Below are 17,704 nucleotides of genomic sequence, written 5' to 3'. Positions count from 1 at the left end.
CCGGGTCCTGAATGCATTGCTGGAATCCCAATGCAACCACAATTTAAATAAATGATTTGCTAAGGGGATCAGAGGGATTATTTATATGAATGTTAAAGTCACCAATAATCAAGATGTTATCTGCACTAGTTGACAAACTAGAGATGAATGCACCAAATTCATCTAAGAAATCAGAATATGGGCCAGGGGGCCTATAAACAGTGACAAAATAACATAGCTGTTGGGAAAGTGAAGTACACGGACACACACCAGGGGGCGTAAATGAACGGCCAATAGGAAGTCCGAATAAATAACAATTTATTCTGCAAATGTGCACAAACAACCAAATATGCTTTTACTCTGTCAATCACAAAACTCAGTGACGCGTGGGCAGGCCCAAGGGTAGGAGACACCTAACCAGATTAGAGCTGGAACCCACGAGGTTCCACCACCAACGGAGACCTGCAACACACCAGAGCCGCCAAGTCCTGAGTCCCCAGGTGGCGACCGCTTCCAGCTGTCAGATCCGGTACTGCTGGCAGGAACAGACACAAGTTAAAGGTGGGTGTGTGTACACCCAGCAAACAGTCAGCAAAAATACAGTTCCTTCCTGAGGGAAAAACCTCCACCTCCAAACACAGGAACACAGAGTATGTGCAGTGCCTTATGTATCACTTAATCAAGTCTGATGGGAGGAGTGGAGACACCAACTCCTCCAACTTCCAGAAACTCGGCTACAAGCTGCAAGTGTACAAAAGGTTAAACAACTGCAAAAAGCTCAGATGCAAAAACGTGTGCGTACGGCACAGAATGGCTGAGTTGCTGACAGCTGTCAGCTCAGGTGCTCCTGGTGCTCCTGCGAGGTGACTGCGCCCTCTGGTGCCTGAAACCCGACGACAGGCAGGGCGCCCTCTGGTGGTGAGCCAGCAGTGCCTCCTCTTCGGGCGGCCCACACAACAATAGCTGAGCTCCAGTTTTATGACCCTGACAGTACTTAGCATCATGGGCATACTGGAGAGTCAAATGCTCAAACAAATTATATTTGTGACCCCAATACCTAATAAAGAAAACCTAGATTCATAAATAAAAGCAACACCTCTGCCTTCCTTCACACCATGAGACACGTGAGTAAATCTATATGCCAGTGGGCAGGCATCATTCAAAGGAAGGAGAGTTGTGGGTTTGAGCCAGGTTTCACATAAGCCAATCATATCTAAATGATGATCCATGATTAGATCATTTTCAACAAAGATTTAGAGGACAATGATCTGATGTTAATCAGACCCAGGCTAAGGACCTCAGTGGCGATGACAGTCTGACTGTTCGGAACCCGGCGAAGCAAGCCCAGGTTCTGAGAGTGCCACTGGTGCAATTCATTCCAGCGAAGACGTGGTACGGCTGGTCCGACAGTCTTCAGAGCCGACCAGCGGCACCACACAGGCTTTGACTGGATCCACAAGGCGCCAGGGCAGGACAGATCCTGCCAGAATTCTGTGCACAGCTCGTCCAGACAAACAGCAAGCCAAACAGAGCTTCAGCTTCACCAGCCAGCCACTTCGTCTCCCGAGGCGACGACTGCGCTTTCGGCTGAAAGGCAGCACAGGAGCCTGGCACAGAAAAGCCTGAATCTCAGATAAAAATGTGGGCGTAAACTTCTGTCTTCCAATACCTGGACCGTACCCCGGACAGGGGCTGGAAATCCAGCAGCGGTTGCCAATCATACACCCGTAGTGACTCCGATTCAAAAACAGCATAACTTAAAAACAATAAAATAACAAATGGACTGGAGAGCAACAGACGAGCAGCCAGACACAATGGCGCCATCTTGGCACTTCCTCCTTTCCACATTATTCCCTTTGATGGTATTCCAGGAATAACCTCATCCTGAACACCAGTAAGACAAAGGAGGTCATCGTGGACTACAGGAGGTCCAGGAAGACTGAGCATGCTCCTCTCTGCATACACGGAGAGGCAGTGGAGCGTGTAGACAGCACTAAGTTCCTGGGCATCCACATCTCCTCTGACCTCACCTGGACTGTGAACACTTCACACCTGGTAAAGAAGGCCCAACAACGGCTCTTCTTCCTCAGGAAGCTGAAGTGGTCTGGACTCTCCTCTCAGGTGTTAGTGAACTTTACAGAGCCACCATTGAGAGCATCTTGTGTCTCAGTGTGAGGGTGTGGTATGTCAGTTGCACGTCACAAAATAAAAAAGGACTTAGCCCGGGTGGTGAGAACAGCACAGGGGATTGTGGGCCGCCGTCTACCAGAGCTGGACTCCGTTTACATTGCCCAAGTCCAGAAGAGGGCCAGACGTATGGCTGCCGATCCCACCCACCTGGGCAATGCACTGTTTGTACCACTTCCATCAGGGAAGCGGTATAGGAACATCAAAGCCACCACGAAAAGACTCAGGGACAGCTTCTTCCCTAGAGCTGTGAAAGCCATAGCCCCCCTGCAGTAAACCACTGCATCCCACCCCCCTACAGAACTGTCAACATGAACCCTCCCCCCTTAAACACACACACCTACCCCTATCACACACAGACTCACACCTCCATGTCTACCATGAACACACACACACACACACACACACACATCCCTAACAATCAAACTCAATCAAGACGCGCACTAAGCTGCACTTTATCTTTTTGTCTTTTTATCTCCTCATTGTCACCTCCTCTCTCCCCTGTACACTCATTCTCATGTAGATACATACACACACCACCTGTAAATATTTTTTTTATTATTTTAAGTGTTTCTTTACCTTTATTTATTTATTTGTTTATTTATTTTTTACTGTTATTATTTAAGTGTTTTATTTATGTGTGTGCTGATTTATTAATATGTGCCTTGCCGGGAGTGTGCAAAATTTCGTTATGCCTGCATAATGACAATAAAGATCTTGATTGATTGATTGATTGATTGATTGATTGATTGATTGATTGATTTGATTGCTTTTAGTGTAGAGAGTCAGACTCAGAACGCTGCTGTGGTCTGAAATAACAAATGTGCAGTGAAGGCAGGGCGGACCAATTCTTTTAGGGCGGACCATTCGGTCTGCGACTGGCAATAAAGATAGGCTGTTCTGGACTTTTTTTTTGTTGTTTTTTTTTTAACACCTTTAAGAAGATCTATTTGAACAATTGAGCACAGCTAAATACTTGTAGACTTGCGTCATGTGACTAAGGACCCCTCTCCAAAGTCTCTACGACAAAATGAAGGGCAACGTAGAGAGACTCAGATGAGATATGCTACTTGTATCATGAGAGAACATTAGTTACGGCATTACACCCAGGTGGTCTATTTCTTTGTGTGTGATTAGGCATGCAAGGGTCTCAGTCCTGGAACCACAGTAACTGCAAATGCCAAGGGGCAGACATAGGTCACATGTCTGCAGCAGAAAGTTGTTGACTTCAATGTGATGGGGATGGACCGGTGGCCTGCCTGAGTGGCTGTCATTCAGGACCCAGATCTGCTCCATCGAGGTAGAAGGAAATGTAAAAGAGCATGCTCCTAGACTTGACCCATAGTGACTCCAGCAGACACAACAACAAGTCCTAGAAGAATTGATAGCCAAAGTAGGGGTCAACCAATATTCTTTATTTTACCAATTCTTTGTAATCTATTTGTCTGATCTATGGTTTATTCATTTGTACAGAATTAAATCTTTGGGGAGGTATTTAGCTCATTATTTCTGTCTGTGTAAATTTCAGTTCAGATTCTAAGAGATGCAATGATGATCTTGCACTTTACTTTTCAAAACAGAATGCTGTAATCCAAGTTTCCTTTTTTAATTAAGCACATATTTAAGAGTTATAAAGAACGTTTTGTGTGGACCTCATGATAAATCCAAAAATCTCACAATGCTCAGGCTACAAACAACACATAATTCTGTTGTATCAGGAACCATCTGTAACATGAGCTGGTTTTCACTCTTGTCAAATGCAAAGCAGAAGGACAATAATCAAACTGTGCAGTCAGCAACATTTTCAAACTCCTCTCCTTTATACAAATCCACATGCACTCTGCAAAAAATGACAGGTACAACTTGGAACAATATGTACTTATGATGTGTGAGTGGTAAAGTAGGTCTTCAGACTGTGAGAGGGAAATATGATGTTTATATCCTTCTTCCATCCCATCACCCCCCGCCCCCCCATCCCTGTGGAAGACAGAAAACTATTCAGTTAGTCCTTTATGTATTTATTTGTTTTTATATTTATTTATTTTTTATTTTGCCTCGCTGACCTCTGACCTGTCAGACCTGACCTGCTTTTCCAGAGGCTATACATTGTTGGACAAACCAAATGTAAGGACTATTGTTAATACAAATCATATTTACAGCCAGTTTTCTCTAAGGTCAGGGCATGGAGGAGTGTGAAGAGTGACCACTCTGTGTGTCCTCGCTAAAAACAGCTGATCCGTGATGCATTATAAACAAATACTAACTTTTTTCACCCAAATGCACCTAAGTCTGTTTCTGAGGAGGACGTGGCTCCTCCACAACACCCGTAGATTAAACGTCCACTTATGCAGACATTTTTTCATACTATTCTGACTACTACTACTTATAATAATAATTCTAATAACAATAATAATTTCATCAACTAAATGGACTGCATTTATATAGCACTTTTCCATCTGCATCAGTCACTCAAAGCGCTTTACAAATATGCCTTACATTCACCCCGATGTGAGGGTGCTGCCATACAGGGTGCTCACGACACACCGGGAGCAACTAGGGGATTAAAGCATGGTTTACACATAGACGGATTTGTCGGCGGGTAGTACGTAGACCGAAGTTCGCGGTAGTTCTGGCTGTTTTCGCGGTGGAAAGGGGCGTAGCATTTCACCGGCGTTTTGACCGCTGTAATAGCCGCAAATACGCGGATAAAATACTGCTAAATCCGCCAAATAAAGCGGCATTTTGATGCCGTAGTATCCGGCACACGTCAGGCAACGGGGGCTAATACCCAGTTCTATCCTTTACAATCGCAGGTTAAGACACGCGTGAGAATGGCGGTGTTCTGCTGCCGCCGATAATGCCCTGTGTATGGCTGGATTTATCCAGGCAAATCCTGCGTTACTCCAGGAACTTTTGCATATAGGCACCGCCCCCAGAGTATAATAGGCTGAAGCAGCAGGAATACATGCCTCTGTCACTGCAGGGGGAGGGAGATACTCAGCCTTTTCTTCTCCTTCCTTTTCCCCTCCTCAACGTGTTGCTCCATCTCCACCACAGGGCTACCCTCTGCTTCTGAACCAGACCTCTTGGTAAGTCCTTGCTGCTGCCAATTTTCTTTTAGGAGGCATACTGGAGGTTCTCTGCAAAAATATCTGGAGCTGGCCACGAGTGAGAGGCCTGCATGCAGCGCGCTAGCGTTTTATATTGACCGCCCCCTATCGGCCATTTGGAATGCCGTTAACCGGGAGGTGGCGTTTAGAATGGCGTACTGTCCGCTAGCGCCGCCGTTTTGTCTGCCTCTGTCGCCGGTTAAAACGCCCTTGAGGACGCCGATGTGGGCTCTATCGCCGTTTTACACACCGTTGATTAGGGATACAATGCCGGTCGCCAATTACGGCGGTGAAAACTGCGGCACTACAGGAAGGGGCAGGATGAAACGGCGATTAAAAAGTATCAAACGCCGTTGTTCGCGTTGTCTCTGTCGTCACGCGAATTCTCCTGGAACGCTCCCGGAATTATTCAACATGTTGAATAATTTTTTCAATGATTCCCGGTAAAGCCGGAACTAAGCCACGCCCCCGAGTGCCGGCGTTAACAACGGCGTGTGATCCTTAAGACGGCCAAAATGTCTTCCGGGACGCTTCCGGGAGCTCTTACCATTTATGTGTAAACGGGGCTTAAGGACCTTGCCCAAGGGCCCTTAGTGATTTACCAGTCAGGCTGGGTTTTGAACCAAGGATGTTCTGGTCTCAAGCAGAACGCCTTAACCACTAGACCATCACCTCCCCAACTAAATCAACTAAGATCAACTAAAGTGTTTAGAAAGAATTTAAATGTTAAAATTTTAGAGCAACATTTACAAACAATGTTGGATAGAAACTTTTACCATTACTTTGCTGTCAACAATTAAATATGAGGTCAAGAAAGACGCCTTTATTTTATTTTTGTAATAAAACAAGTATTTATGTTCACTAAAGTCAAGAAAGGGTGATTATAAAGTGAGTATTGGCAAAACTGGTTAACATTATCATGTTGACGTGGCAGGGGGTTTTTGTTAGCAGCTGTTGAAAGTAACTAATAAAGTACCGAGTAAACTTTTAAAATTGAGTTACCAGTAAAGTAACTAAGTTACTTTTTCAATAAGTAATCAGTAATTGGATTACGTTTTCAAAGTAACTGTGGCAACACTGCTCTCACGCACCTTGTCAATGGCCTTGTCCCTTGCCTCTTAATTCATCTTAATCCCCTTGCTTGAATACAAATTAAGAAATCCTAGTTTCCACTTCGTTTTTGTTTAAATTACAGAGTTACACTGAGTCATCCATGTTTGAACACATGTCACATAAGCTCTCAGTAAATGGCTTATATGTTTCTTTTTGTATCAACACCCAAACTTCTGAACCGATTTCACTAATCTGGTAAGGGTCCCAGTACACAACCATGGCTTCTGTAGCTTCTTCACCTCATCCACAGCAGCTGCTTTCTTGGATGTGGAGCTGCTTTTAATGCATAACCTAGTCAGCCATGAACACTGTCAACTTCTCAACCATTTCACTCTCATCAGCCCCACTGCATCAATCACACACATACACACACATTTCAACTAGACCATCATTACTTTTCATTTACCTGCTGCATGGTGTACTGCCTGCTGGATCACACAGAACAATTTCACAGACCGTAGTGTAAACTGGCTGAGTAAATCCTGTGCATCTCTGTCGGACAGACTCACAACAGGCCTGGAGAGTAAAGCACACTGTGAACATCACACCCAAAGGAAAGTTGTTGTACTCTGCCACCTAGTGGTTTGTTAACACCTTTGAATGTTTTTATACTGAAAAAAAAAAACAAAAAAACAAAAATGTTTCATTCAAAATCATTTCATTAAAAACCACCACTAGCCCCCCCCCCCATAACAAGAGTCTCTGTTTCATCATCAAAACCTATTTCAAAAACATCTCAAAACCTATTTTTATTCTCTTTCTTATGGATAGTTTTTAGTTCTATTTGTTTTATTCTTTTACTTCTGTTTTTATTTATGTATTTGAATTTTTTATTCATTTTTAATCATTTATTCAATTTTATGTCTACTTGTTTTATGTAAGGTGCCTTGAGAGGGCTTTTGCTGTGATTTGGCGCATTATAAGCTAATTAAATTAAATCTGCAGCCTTCTGTCAGGGAACACACCTACTTTTGGGGTGAGTTATTATTTCTGGAATGCTGGTGCTAATTGTAACCCGTATTGCACAAAAATGAAGCATTGTTACTGATGTTGAGGAAAACTGTGGATATAAATGATCTTTATCCACTTACATCAGACACACAAGTAATTAAGTATCAAACAAACACATTCAGGGCAGGACCTGAAGTACAGGCTCAGTACCATCTGACCTGCTTTCTTGACCTGCAAAGTATTAAATTAAGAAACCTCACATGAGTTATTAAGGTAATGGAACAGCACTTAGGATTTCACCCATGATTTATTGCAAGTGGAAGTTTGGGCTTGTTAATGTGACTAATGAACCAGTAATGTCATATCAGAGGAGAACGCCCCTATTCTCTTTCTCATTTTCTGAGAGGTCAGAGGTCAGAGTTCTTTCTTTAGAGGTTGCAGTTGTTCAGGGCTGTAGATTAAAAAAAAACACTGATTAAAAAAACAGTCTAACCCTCTGCAGCTTTCATGCACATACGAGGGAAAGATTTGAGAATTCTGCAGTTCTGCTCAGGATTGTTGCCACTCTTGAATTTTAAGTGCAGTATTTGAAAGATAGCCATAAATAAATGAACCAATGTGTAAGTGAAACTATTTTGCACAACTGGAATATTGAATAAAATGTTCAATCTTATTAAGCAATAACAACAACAAAAAATTTATTGAAATGAAACAGCGCCATATCTCTATATCACACAATAACTGGTGCACTTTGATGAATTTACAGAAAATCACCAGTTCCGGAATCAACAGTTTTCTTTTGAGAAATGAGGGGTTGGCTGCATGAATATCAGTCACTGAATATGTTGTGGACTTCATTTACATCAGTCGTTAAAGGTCCTTCTGATTGTCCATAAAAGTGAAAAAAAATCTTATTTTTGCTGCTCATAAAGTATTTATTTTGGGGGTTTCTATGGAAAATACTCATACGCGTATGTTGACTTTGCGATGTCAGCGCCTGCAGATAACATGAAGGAAGAAGTTCATGCTGCATTCAGTGGAAACTGGGAACTCTCCAGTGAGAACCTACACATAGGCAGCACAGTGGCTTAGCACTGTTGCCTCACAGCAAGGTCATGGATCACTTCTCATTCTGTGCGGCATTTTCATGTTCTTCCCGTGTTTATGTGGGTTCCATCCAGCTGCTCTGGCTTCCTCTTACTTCCAAAAACGTGCAGGTTACAGAGGTTAGGTGAAATGGATGCTTTTGAAATTGCTCGTGGGAGTGAATGTGTTTGTCTGTCTATGTGTGGCCCTGCTACAGACTCTCATCCTGTCCCCGTCTCGCAGGCTGTATCCTGCGTCACAGTCTGACTGCTGGTATAGGTTCCACTACCCCCAAAATTGTAAACTGTCTCCAGACAAGGGGCATTCTGATCATACTGGTGATGTAGAACTGTGAATCATTTATTGAAATATTAAGGTGCAAGATTATAGTGGTGCTGAAGAAAATCCTTTCATGATTTAAATAGTTTTTAAAATTCATAAGGGACTAACCTTTAAGGGATATAATCAGTACAAGCATGTTGCCTGTGGGGATCCATGGGCTCTATATTAGGTACTGTTTATAAAACAGGTAGCTATTTTTCAAGGGTGGTAATAAATTATCCAAAGTATGTATAATGAGTTGGAATGGCGTGTGATTGCAGAATATTTTTAGAACTTTAGACCTCAACAGTTTTTAGAAGAGGCACTCAACCCTTTTATTTCCTGTTAATTATGTATTTTTTTTAACGTTAATTTACTGTCAATGTATTTATAATTTGTTTAGGTTCTTGCTATCATATGCACACTATTATTATTGTGATTGTTTTATTTTATTTTTACTTCTATTTTGTCATTTGATTTTAAATGGACCACAATGGAAATAAGTGTTTTCACTTTCTTGCGTCATCCATTAAGTTTTAACATATTTACAACTGTATTATGCGCTTACATTGATGTCAGCTCCCTGGTTTTTGCGTGATTATAGCCATACACACGCACGCACACACACGCTCACATACACACACACAGAGGCCACTTGACTGTTACACAAATAATGAATGTTTATGAGTTCAATGGTACCAATATTTAATGAGGTGATAGATGAAATGTTCATTCAGTGAGGCAAAGCCGAGTTGAATGAACATTCTGTCTTTCACCGAAAGAATCTAAAAACATTCATTATTTGTATTATATAACGACTAAAATAGATCCTTGTCATTTGATATTTTATTAATTTGTACGAGCAAAGCGCAGCGGTACAAAGTTCACTCATGATATAGGAAGTTTCAAACAGGAAGTGCCAAATCTTGAGTCTACAGTGAAACAACAAATGAGATGCAAGCCTGGATTTGATTTGTTTTGGTGAAAGAAAATCCTTCTCTGGAGAAATTGTGCACAGTGCAAGCTTTGCATTTTGCATCACTACTCTTAGCTTCATCGTGGAGTAGAGCAGAGAAGGATTTTCTTTCACCAAAACAGATCAAATCCAGGCTTGCATTTCAGATGTACCTTCTGGCAATTTGTAGCTAAACTTTCAGGTCTTTTTAAGAAAATCCTCCTCTATACCACTTCATCATGAAGATGGATAACTGGTCATACAAAATGCAAAGCTTGCACTGTGCATAATTTCTCCAATCACAGCCACGTAAGCCTATAACTTCTTCTAGGTTGTCTGGGTGTCTTGGTGGCTTTCCTCACTCTTCTACTTCTTGCACAGTCACTCAGTTTTTGAGAACTGTCTACTCCATGCAGATTTATCATAGAGTTCCATATTGTTGGTATTTCTTTGTAACTGATATAAATTAAGTCTGAAACATATTCAATGGCAGCTTTACCATCAGAGAGCCTCGTCCACAACTACCACAAAAGACTCCAAGCTGTCAGTGATGAAGGCAATACACAGTATTAAGAACAGGGGTATGTAAACCTTTACATGTACAAAGGCAATAAAACAGCTGAGATGTGGGAGAAAATGGCGTGCTGCACTGTTTTAACCTGCATCTAAGCTGTTAATTGCTGCTTTGTATATGGATGTGAAATGTCACAGATGTGATCACATCTGTGACATTTCACATCACATTTCACACACAGACCAAGATCCAAATTCTCACAGACTCAAAGTGAAATAAAAATTTGACTTTCATTGAAAGCTCCATTGAAAGGAACAAAAAGCAAAAGATGAAAAAAAATGAACATGCCACTCACCCAGTTGTAAACATTTGCAAATAAAATGTCCACAACATCAAAGAAGCCCCCCACGCATGCATTGCATGCCCGCATCATATGCATGCATTGCATGCCCGCATCATATGCATGCATTGCATGCACGCATCATATGCATGCACACATCACATGCACGCTTCACATGCACGATTGCCAGCTAGAGAACAAGTCCACTAGTCCTCACACGGATCGCCAGTCAGAAAACAGATCCACTTCTTCTCAGGTACAGATCACGCGATCGCCAATCAGAGAATGATATCCAATTGCAGCTCTGTCTTCAGCTCAAGTTTTTTCACAATTGTGGCACATTAGCTAGAGTCCATTATCTCCCAAAAATAGTGTCTTCTCACTTCTTCCAGTATGAGAAATACATCTGCATTTCCAGGCAGTCTGTAAAACCAGAGTGGTGATGATTTGATTTTGTGTTTAGTTAAAGCAGTGGTGTCCAAACTATTCCAGAAAGAGCCGAGAGGGTGCAGGTTTTCTTTACAGCCACTGACTTCAGCAGGTGATTTCACTAATTAACATCCCTTTGAGCAGGTGGGATGAGTTCATCAGTGAAATCACCTGCTGGAGTCAGTGACTGCAAGGAAAACCTGCACCCTCTTGGCTCTTTCTGGAATAGTTTGGACACCACTGAGTTAAAGAAAAGAAATCCATAATCAGACTGGTTCAGATATACTGTATGATTAGTGGGAAATGTGTGGTCCCCAATGCATCATTTTTACTTTGCTTTTTTTTTCTTGGTTGTGCATATTGTCTTAATCTGCCTGAGCTCCATAAATCAGCAACATAGAATCAGATTATCAGTCAGTACAAGCTGAGTTGGAATAAGTCCAGGCAGAGCTTTTAGATGAAATGACATTTGGCCTGTTAACCTCAAAGCTCATTTCATGTCCAGCACTCTCAATGGAAATTTTTTCAGCAAGTGGACACATCAGAAAAGTATGGATGTGTCTATGTTCATTTAAACCTTCACATTGGCAACATGAACACTTGTCATGAGTTTGCAAACACTTGTAAAGCGTAGTCAGTGCATTCTAAAGTGCACCTAGGCATACGTAAATCCATACATGGGCAAATACAACTGACTATGATGCACTGAAGGCATGTTTAAATAGAGCACATTTACATATTCATGAAAAATCACAGAATTAAACATACACTGTCATTAGATTAATGAGAAGCCTGAGTTGCACCAGTATGCAAGTGAGAAAATAAGACAGTACAGTATTCAAGTCTAGATTAAACAAAAGCATGAAGCGATAGCTCTGCATCAGTCAAAGATAAGACAGGTTGAATCTTTTGCAGTAATATTATATTTCACAAATGAAGAATAAATGCATTCTTTGTAATCTCTCCAATATGTGGACCAATGGACAACAGGGGATCAAAGTGGTCCCAAGATTTTTTTGTGCTATCACTATAATAAACAACACATGCATCCAATGATAACATTAGGTGATTACACTAGTGTCTGTCCTGGAAGACCAGTGGCCATCATCTCAGTGTTCTCTGAATTTATATATATATATATATATATATATATATATATATATATATATATATATATATATATATATATATATATATATATATACAGTTATTTGCTGAATACATAAGTGCCCCGAATTATGATATTGGAGATATTATTTGCTCTAATAGCCATGTAATCTGTCATCAGCATAGCAGTGAACAGTAATTCCATATCTTTATTGCATCTGTCCAAGAGGTACTGCATAAAACAAAAATCATAAGGGACCTAAAACAGAACCCTGAGGCACCCTATATTTCACTGCTGTTGTTTTCGAAGCACTGTTATACAACACAAGCAATTAGTAGAAATTAATTTAGGGGAGGTGGTAGTCTAGTCGTTTGGCATTGGGCTTGAGACCAGAGGATCCGCGGTTCAAATCCCAGCCTGACTGGAAAATCACTAAGGGCTCTTGGCAAGGTCCTTAAATCCCCTAGTTGCTCTCGGTGTGTAGTGGATGCCTTGCATGGCAGCAACCTGACATCAGGGTGAATGTGAGGCATTATTGTGTAAAATGCTTTGAGCATCTGATGCAGATGGAAAAGCACTATATAAATGCAGTCCATTTAAATAAGGTCTCAACCAAGAAGGGCCATGTCTAGAAGACCTTCTTGTGGAGACAACCAGGGGCATCCTCAAAAGATGCCCGAACCACCTCAGCTGGCCAGCTGTTCCAGTTTCATATTCAAGGATTCAAAAGGATTAAAAATAATTTTATTGTCATATGCACAAAGGAACATGTTCCCTGCACAATGAAATGTGATTACTGCATTTAACCCATCCTAATTGCCAGTTAGGAGCAGAAGTCGCCTTTAGGCGCCCGGGGACCAGCTCCAGATGTATGTCCTGCCTTAGGTCAACAGCAGCTGAGCAAACCCTCAGCCCTGCTGTTATTTTTAGGAGTTATGATTGATGAAGATTTTACATGGAAGTCACACATAAATTACATAAAAGGAAAGATAGCGAAAGCCATTGCTGTTTTGCATAAAGTTAAATATTCATTAAATAGTTATGGATTATTAACATTGTACAATTCATTGACTGTTCCATATTTGACTTATTGTGTAGAAATCTGGGGATCACCATGTACAACTTATACACAACCTTTATTTATTTTGCAGAAAAGAGCTTTAAAAGTGATTGGCAACAGTCGATTTAGAGATCCGTCTAATCCATTGTTCATTAAGTATAGGGTACTTAAATTTCATGATTTAGTTGATTTGAAATTACTACAAATAATGTACCAAGCGAATAACAATACCTTACCAATAAACATTCAAAATATGTTTGAAAAAAGAGTAAGTAGTTATAATTTGAAGGGCATAGAAGTCTTTAAAAAAACAAGATTCAGAACCAAGACAAAGGAACGGAGTATTGCAGTGAATGGTGTAAAATTATGGAACAACCTCAACAAAGAAATCAAAGAATCAAGGTCGCTTAAATTATTTAAAAAACATATTAAACTTGATGTATTTCATAAGTATGAAGCTATGAAATAAGTCAGTGGGCTGTGACAAAGCCAAAAATGTAATCTATTAATAATGTTTAGAATGTTTGAAGTTTAAAATGTAATCTATTAGGGATGTAGTCTTTTAAATAATGGTTAAAATTAGGAAAGAAGTCGGTGGCATGTGACAAAGTCATAGAAATGCAATGATGTCGATTGATGATGCTTTGCAAGATTGTATTGTAAAAAAGGGGCAGAATATATAAGTCTTGTTCTTCCAAACTGCTCCTTTTCGTTCAATGGTTTGTAATTTTTTGTTAATTTTGCTTTTCTGTTTTTCTTTTAAATGAATTAAATAAATCCTGAATAAACCAAGACCGGCCTCATGACGACAAACGACACACACACACACACACATAAGCCGGCCCGGTACATGAACACATATAAAAAGCACACACAAGGTAAGACTTGGGAAAGAAAAAACTTCATTGCTGCTGCATTGAATCATGCAGCAGCAATGCAGGAAAAAACCCATCAGCACAATGAACAATGATCACACATAACAACAGGACGAGAGATGAAGACCGAGATTTGTGAGAGACCAGTTATCAGACAGAACACCCGGAGGCCACCTTTAGGCACCATCAATGGCCTTGCTCTTCCATTCTGGAGGGAGGAAGGGCCCAGCCCTGAACAGTCCACTGTCCACAGACAACGTCAGAGCTGGAGAAGCTGAGGGCGGGGGAAGACCGGGGGGGTGAGGCATGAGTGTTGTTCTTCTCCAGGAGGTTTTTATCACAGCGGCCTTGAAGTGCAGCTGTGTTTTGGGAAGCCGAATGAAAATCCAGATTAGCAGATGCCTGAAAGATTCCACAGTCTGAGACAAGTGACTTCCAATACATCTGAATTAGGAGAGGAGATGCGGTCATTATTGATGATCAATGCGGTTTTCCAGTGCAGCGATCCTACCAGAGATGGTTTCCAACACGCGGTTAACACCCGCTGACTGAGCTGACACTGCCCTTCCAATCGAATCAATCATGTGGGGCAGCCTGGACAGGCCAATTATTGCCACTTCCACTTTCTTAATTTTCCGGTAAACCAGCGCTATGCCCGCTCCACACAGCAGGAACCCAGTCACCACCATGCCAAATATATACACATCTTCGACGTCCTCCACAGACAGCGTGTAAAGGCACATGACCTGCCATTTCCTCCAACTGTCCATCACGTAACCCATCACATGTGTCCCGGCAGGACAGGTCGGGTCCTCCGCTCCCGAATGTCTTGTTGAAATTTTTAAATAATTAGTTGGCAATGGGTCAAAATGGTAAATAGTAGTTTTTGCATCATCACAATTTTAGAAAACAGACCCTCCTTATTCTTATTTTCCAACAGCACCTGGCATTTTCTGTTCACACAGGCCTTGATGAATCCAGTACACAAATTCCATTTGTGATCTGTGTTTGGTTTGACACAATTTGCACCACATGATACAACACTGCACATTTATATGGATGATTTTTCTATATGGAACCAGAACTCAGAAAACACTGGCTTATGCACACCAAGTAGCTGAGGTATAATGATCTGGAATTGATCAACAGTAATGTGTTTTCAATGCAAGAGGTACTCGAGAGTGGATTGGTACTGGAATTAAGTGGCACTGGGGGACCTTGCTGAAAGTATGCTTTCAACCATGTGTCATTCTAGCTGTTTTGTCTTCCTCCTTAATTTGCACCAAAGATCATGTGCCAAAGATGTCTGAAATGATGAGGTTGATTTTGATTGTGAGCAATGCTCCAGTGTTGCAGTGCTCACTGCTTGAGCAGGTGGTTGCAAAAATTTAGAGAGCAATATTCACAGGGATGTAGTGGCACCTCAGTGATTGAAAAGGCTGCAAGTGCAGTGCCGCAGCTGTTAAACATGGGCATGCAGGACCTGACCCAAAAGCATATGAGTGAACATGAGAGTACGAATTTATCAATGCAAGTGCACATGCAAACTCACTGCTGGATGCGGCCAGATGGTGTAAGCCTTAGTTTTCCCCATGTTTCATTTTTTCCCCCTCGTGTGCTGGGATTATGCTGTTGTCCAATCAGATTTCTGCCCACTCTCTGTTAATAATGTGAGATGAATGTCAGGGTGGGTGAGTGATTCAGCCATGTTTTAGTCCAACTAAGCATCAGTTCACACAACATGTTGTGCTAGTTGTTAGCCTCCTGTGTTGCCAACATTGGTCTGCTTCCTGTTACAAGTGCCAGTCACTGACCATCACTGTCCAGGTAAGAGATTCAAGGGATGAGCTCAAGGCATACTGGGAAATGTAAGTGGGAGTGTTTAATGCCAATATACTTCAAGCAGTAAATAGACATCCATGTTCATGGGAATCATATCACAGTGATGTGAGTCTTCTGGAAATTCCTAGAAGTCTGTTTTTTTTTTTTCCATGGCAAAATTTTGCCTCTTATTTTCTTGTTTTACTGAGTGGCCTGGTTGCATTTCAGCTACATATTTGCTGGGAAAATGTATTGTTTATAAAATTGATTGGAAACCTCTTTGGTGAGACGCCATAGTGGATATGAAGTCTTGTGATTTCATATCTTCATCCCAAGCATCCAAGACTGAAAAATAAATGTAACACGCAATCCCATTTATTTAGACTTCCTGATCATTCAGACAGCAGCCAATGAGAGATAAATTTTACCGCAAAGTGTGTGGTGTTCCGAAAAAAACTGTTGTGTTGATACTATTAAGCAAATCATGATGGAAATGTGGATTGTTGTTTTTTGTTTGTTGTTGTTTTTTATCATTGTAGATATGAAAACTCAGAAGTATTTTACAATTGCACATCTTATACAAGTAACTGTCATGTGGCAGTACGGCGGCTTAGTGGTTAGCACTGTTGCCTCACAGCAAGAAGGTCATGGGTTCGATTCCCACCTGTGGCCTTTCTGTGTGGAGTTTGCGTGTTCTCCCTGTGTTTGCGTGGGTTCTGTCCGGGTGCTCCGGCTTCCTCCCACATCCAAAACCACACAGGCTAAATGGATTGGAAAGTTTAAATTGTCTGTAGGTGTGCGTGCGGGTGTGGCTGTGTTTGTTTGTCTATATGTGGCCCTGCAACAGACTGGTGTCCTGTTCAGGGTGTACCCCGCCTCGCGCTCTATGACTGCTGGGATAGGCTCCAGCTCCCCGCGACCCTTAATTGGACAGAGTGGTTGAAGATGAGTGTGAGTGAAGATTATTGTCATGTATTGTTCATGGCACAAGGAGCAATATTTTCTGTGGAATTTGTTGTGAGTTGACATGATACAAGTTATTTTCCATAAATCTATCAAAATCTGTCTTTGGGAGGAATTTACTTCAAACTGTCAACATGCAAACTCAGTAAGTTTATGTTTTCAAATGTAAAATATGTTCATGAAATATTCCTGTTGGAAAAAATAAGCATTTAACATGCTTGTAGAAGTGAAATATTGATGTTAAAAATTTTTACTTGTCATTTTGCACTACACGTAAACTGTAACCAAGAAATACTGATGTCAGCACTGGGCAGAAAAAATTTGTTTTCTTCCTTTTTATTCCAATAATTACCTTTGAGACAAGATTCCACCACACAGCGAGCACAAGACAATCTCTAGCTGTAGATAATTTCTCTGTGATTCTGGGAGCAATGAGAGAAATGATTATTTAATATAGCGTGGAACCAAACTGGACACATTGGCATGACAAATTGCGCGGAAGTGCAGGGATCCAATTTGTGCAAGTGTCAAGGTGGCTTTAGTCAGGTTGGTATTTACTCCGTATTTACTCCATATTGGAATAAAGGGCCTTTCACACTGAATCCATCAGGCCAATGCGTCAATGGATCGGGATCCGTCGGATCCGTCGTCCGACGGATTCGATGGATGACGTCAGACGCGTCGCTTTGGAAGCGGCAAAAAAAAAAAAAGAAAAAAAAAAGTGGGGGGCGGAGATTGCCACGTCACACTCTGGCTGTTTCCACAATCTGAAAAAGTTCAGCGATCGCCATCTTGAATTTGGGTCGCCTGAACCACAAAAAAAGCTTTAAAAAACAGCAGTAGAACGATTCTCCCATCACCCTGCTGGGAGAAGCTTTTTTTCAGCTACTTT

The 17,704-nt window shown here is 41.4% G+C and overlaps 1 protein-coding gene and 1 long non-coding RNA gene across 2 annotated transcripts in view; one reads left to right on the top strand and one right to left on the bottom strand.

The window, feature by feature from the left end:
- kcnh2b (potassium voltage-gated channel, subfamily H (eag-related), member 2b) overlaps positions 1-17,704 on the top strand; it is a 1,340,040-nt gene that overhangs the window by 698,071 nt on the left and 624,265 nt on the right. The gene's annotated exons all lie outside the window — the stretch shown is intronic.
- LOC117512222 lies at positions 1,877-12,994 on the bottom strand. Its single transcript, XR_004561253.1, has 3 exons — positions 12,985-12,994; positions 10,103-10,105; positions 1,877-2,023 (listed from the first exon to the last, which is right to left on the bottom strand). It is a non-coding gene; the product is annotated as an uncharacterized LOC117512222 (long non-coding RNA).

Source organism: Thalassophryne amazonica, chromosome 1 (assembly GCF_902500255.1).
Source record: "Thalassophryne amazonica chromosome 1, fThaAma1.1, whole genome shotgun sequence".
NCBI classification, from domain to species: domain Eukaryota; kingdom Metazoa; phylum Chordata; class Actinopteri; order Batrachoidiformes; family Batrachoididae; genus Thalassophryne; species Thalassophryne amazonica.
Note: the sequence above shows the minus strand (reverse complement) of the source record. Positions and strands in the feature narration are given on the sequence as shown.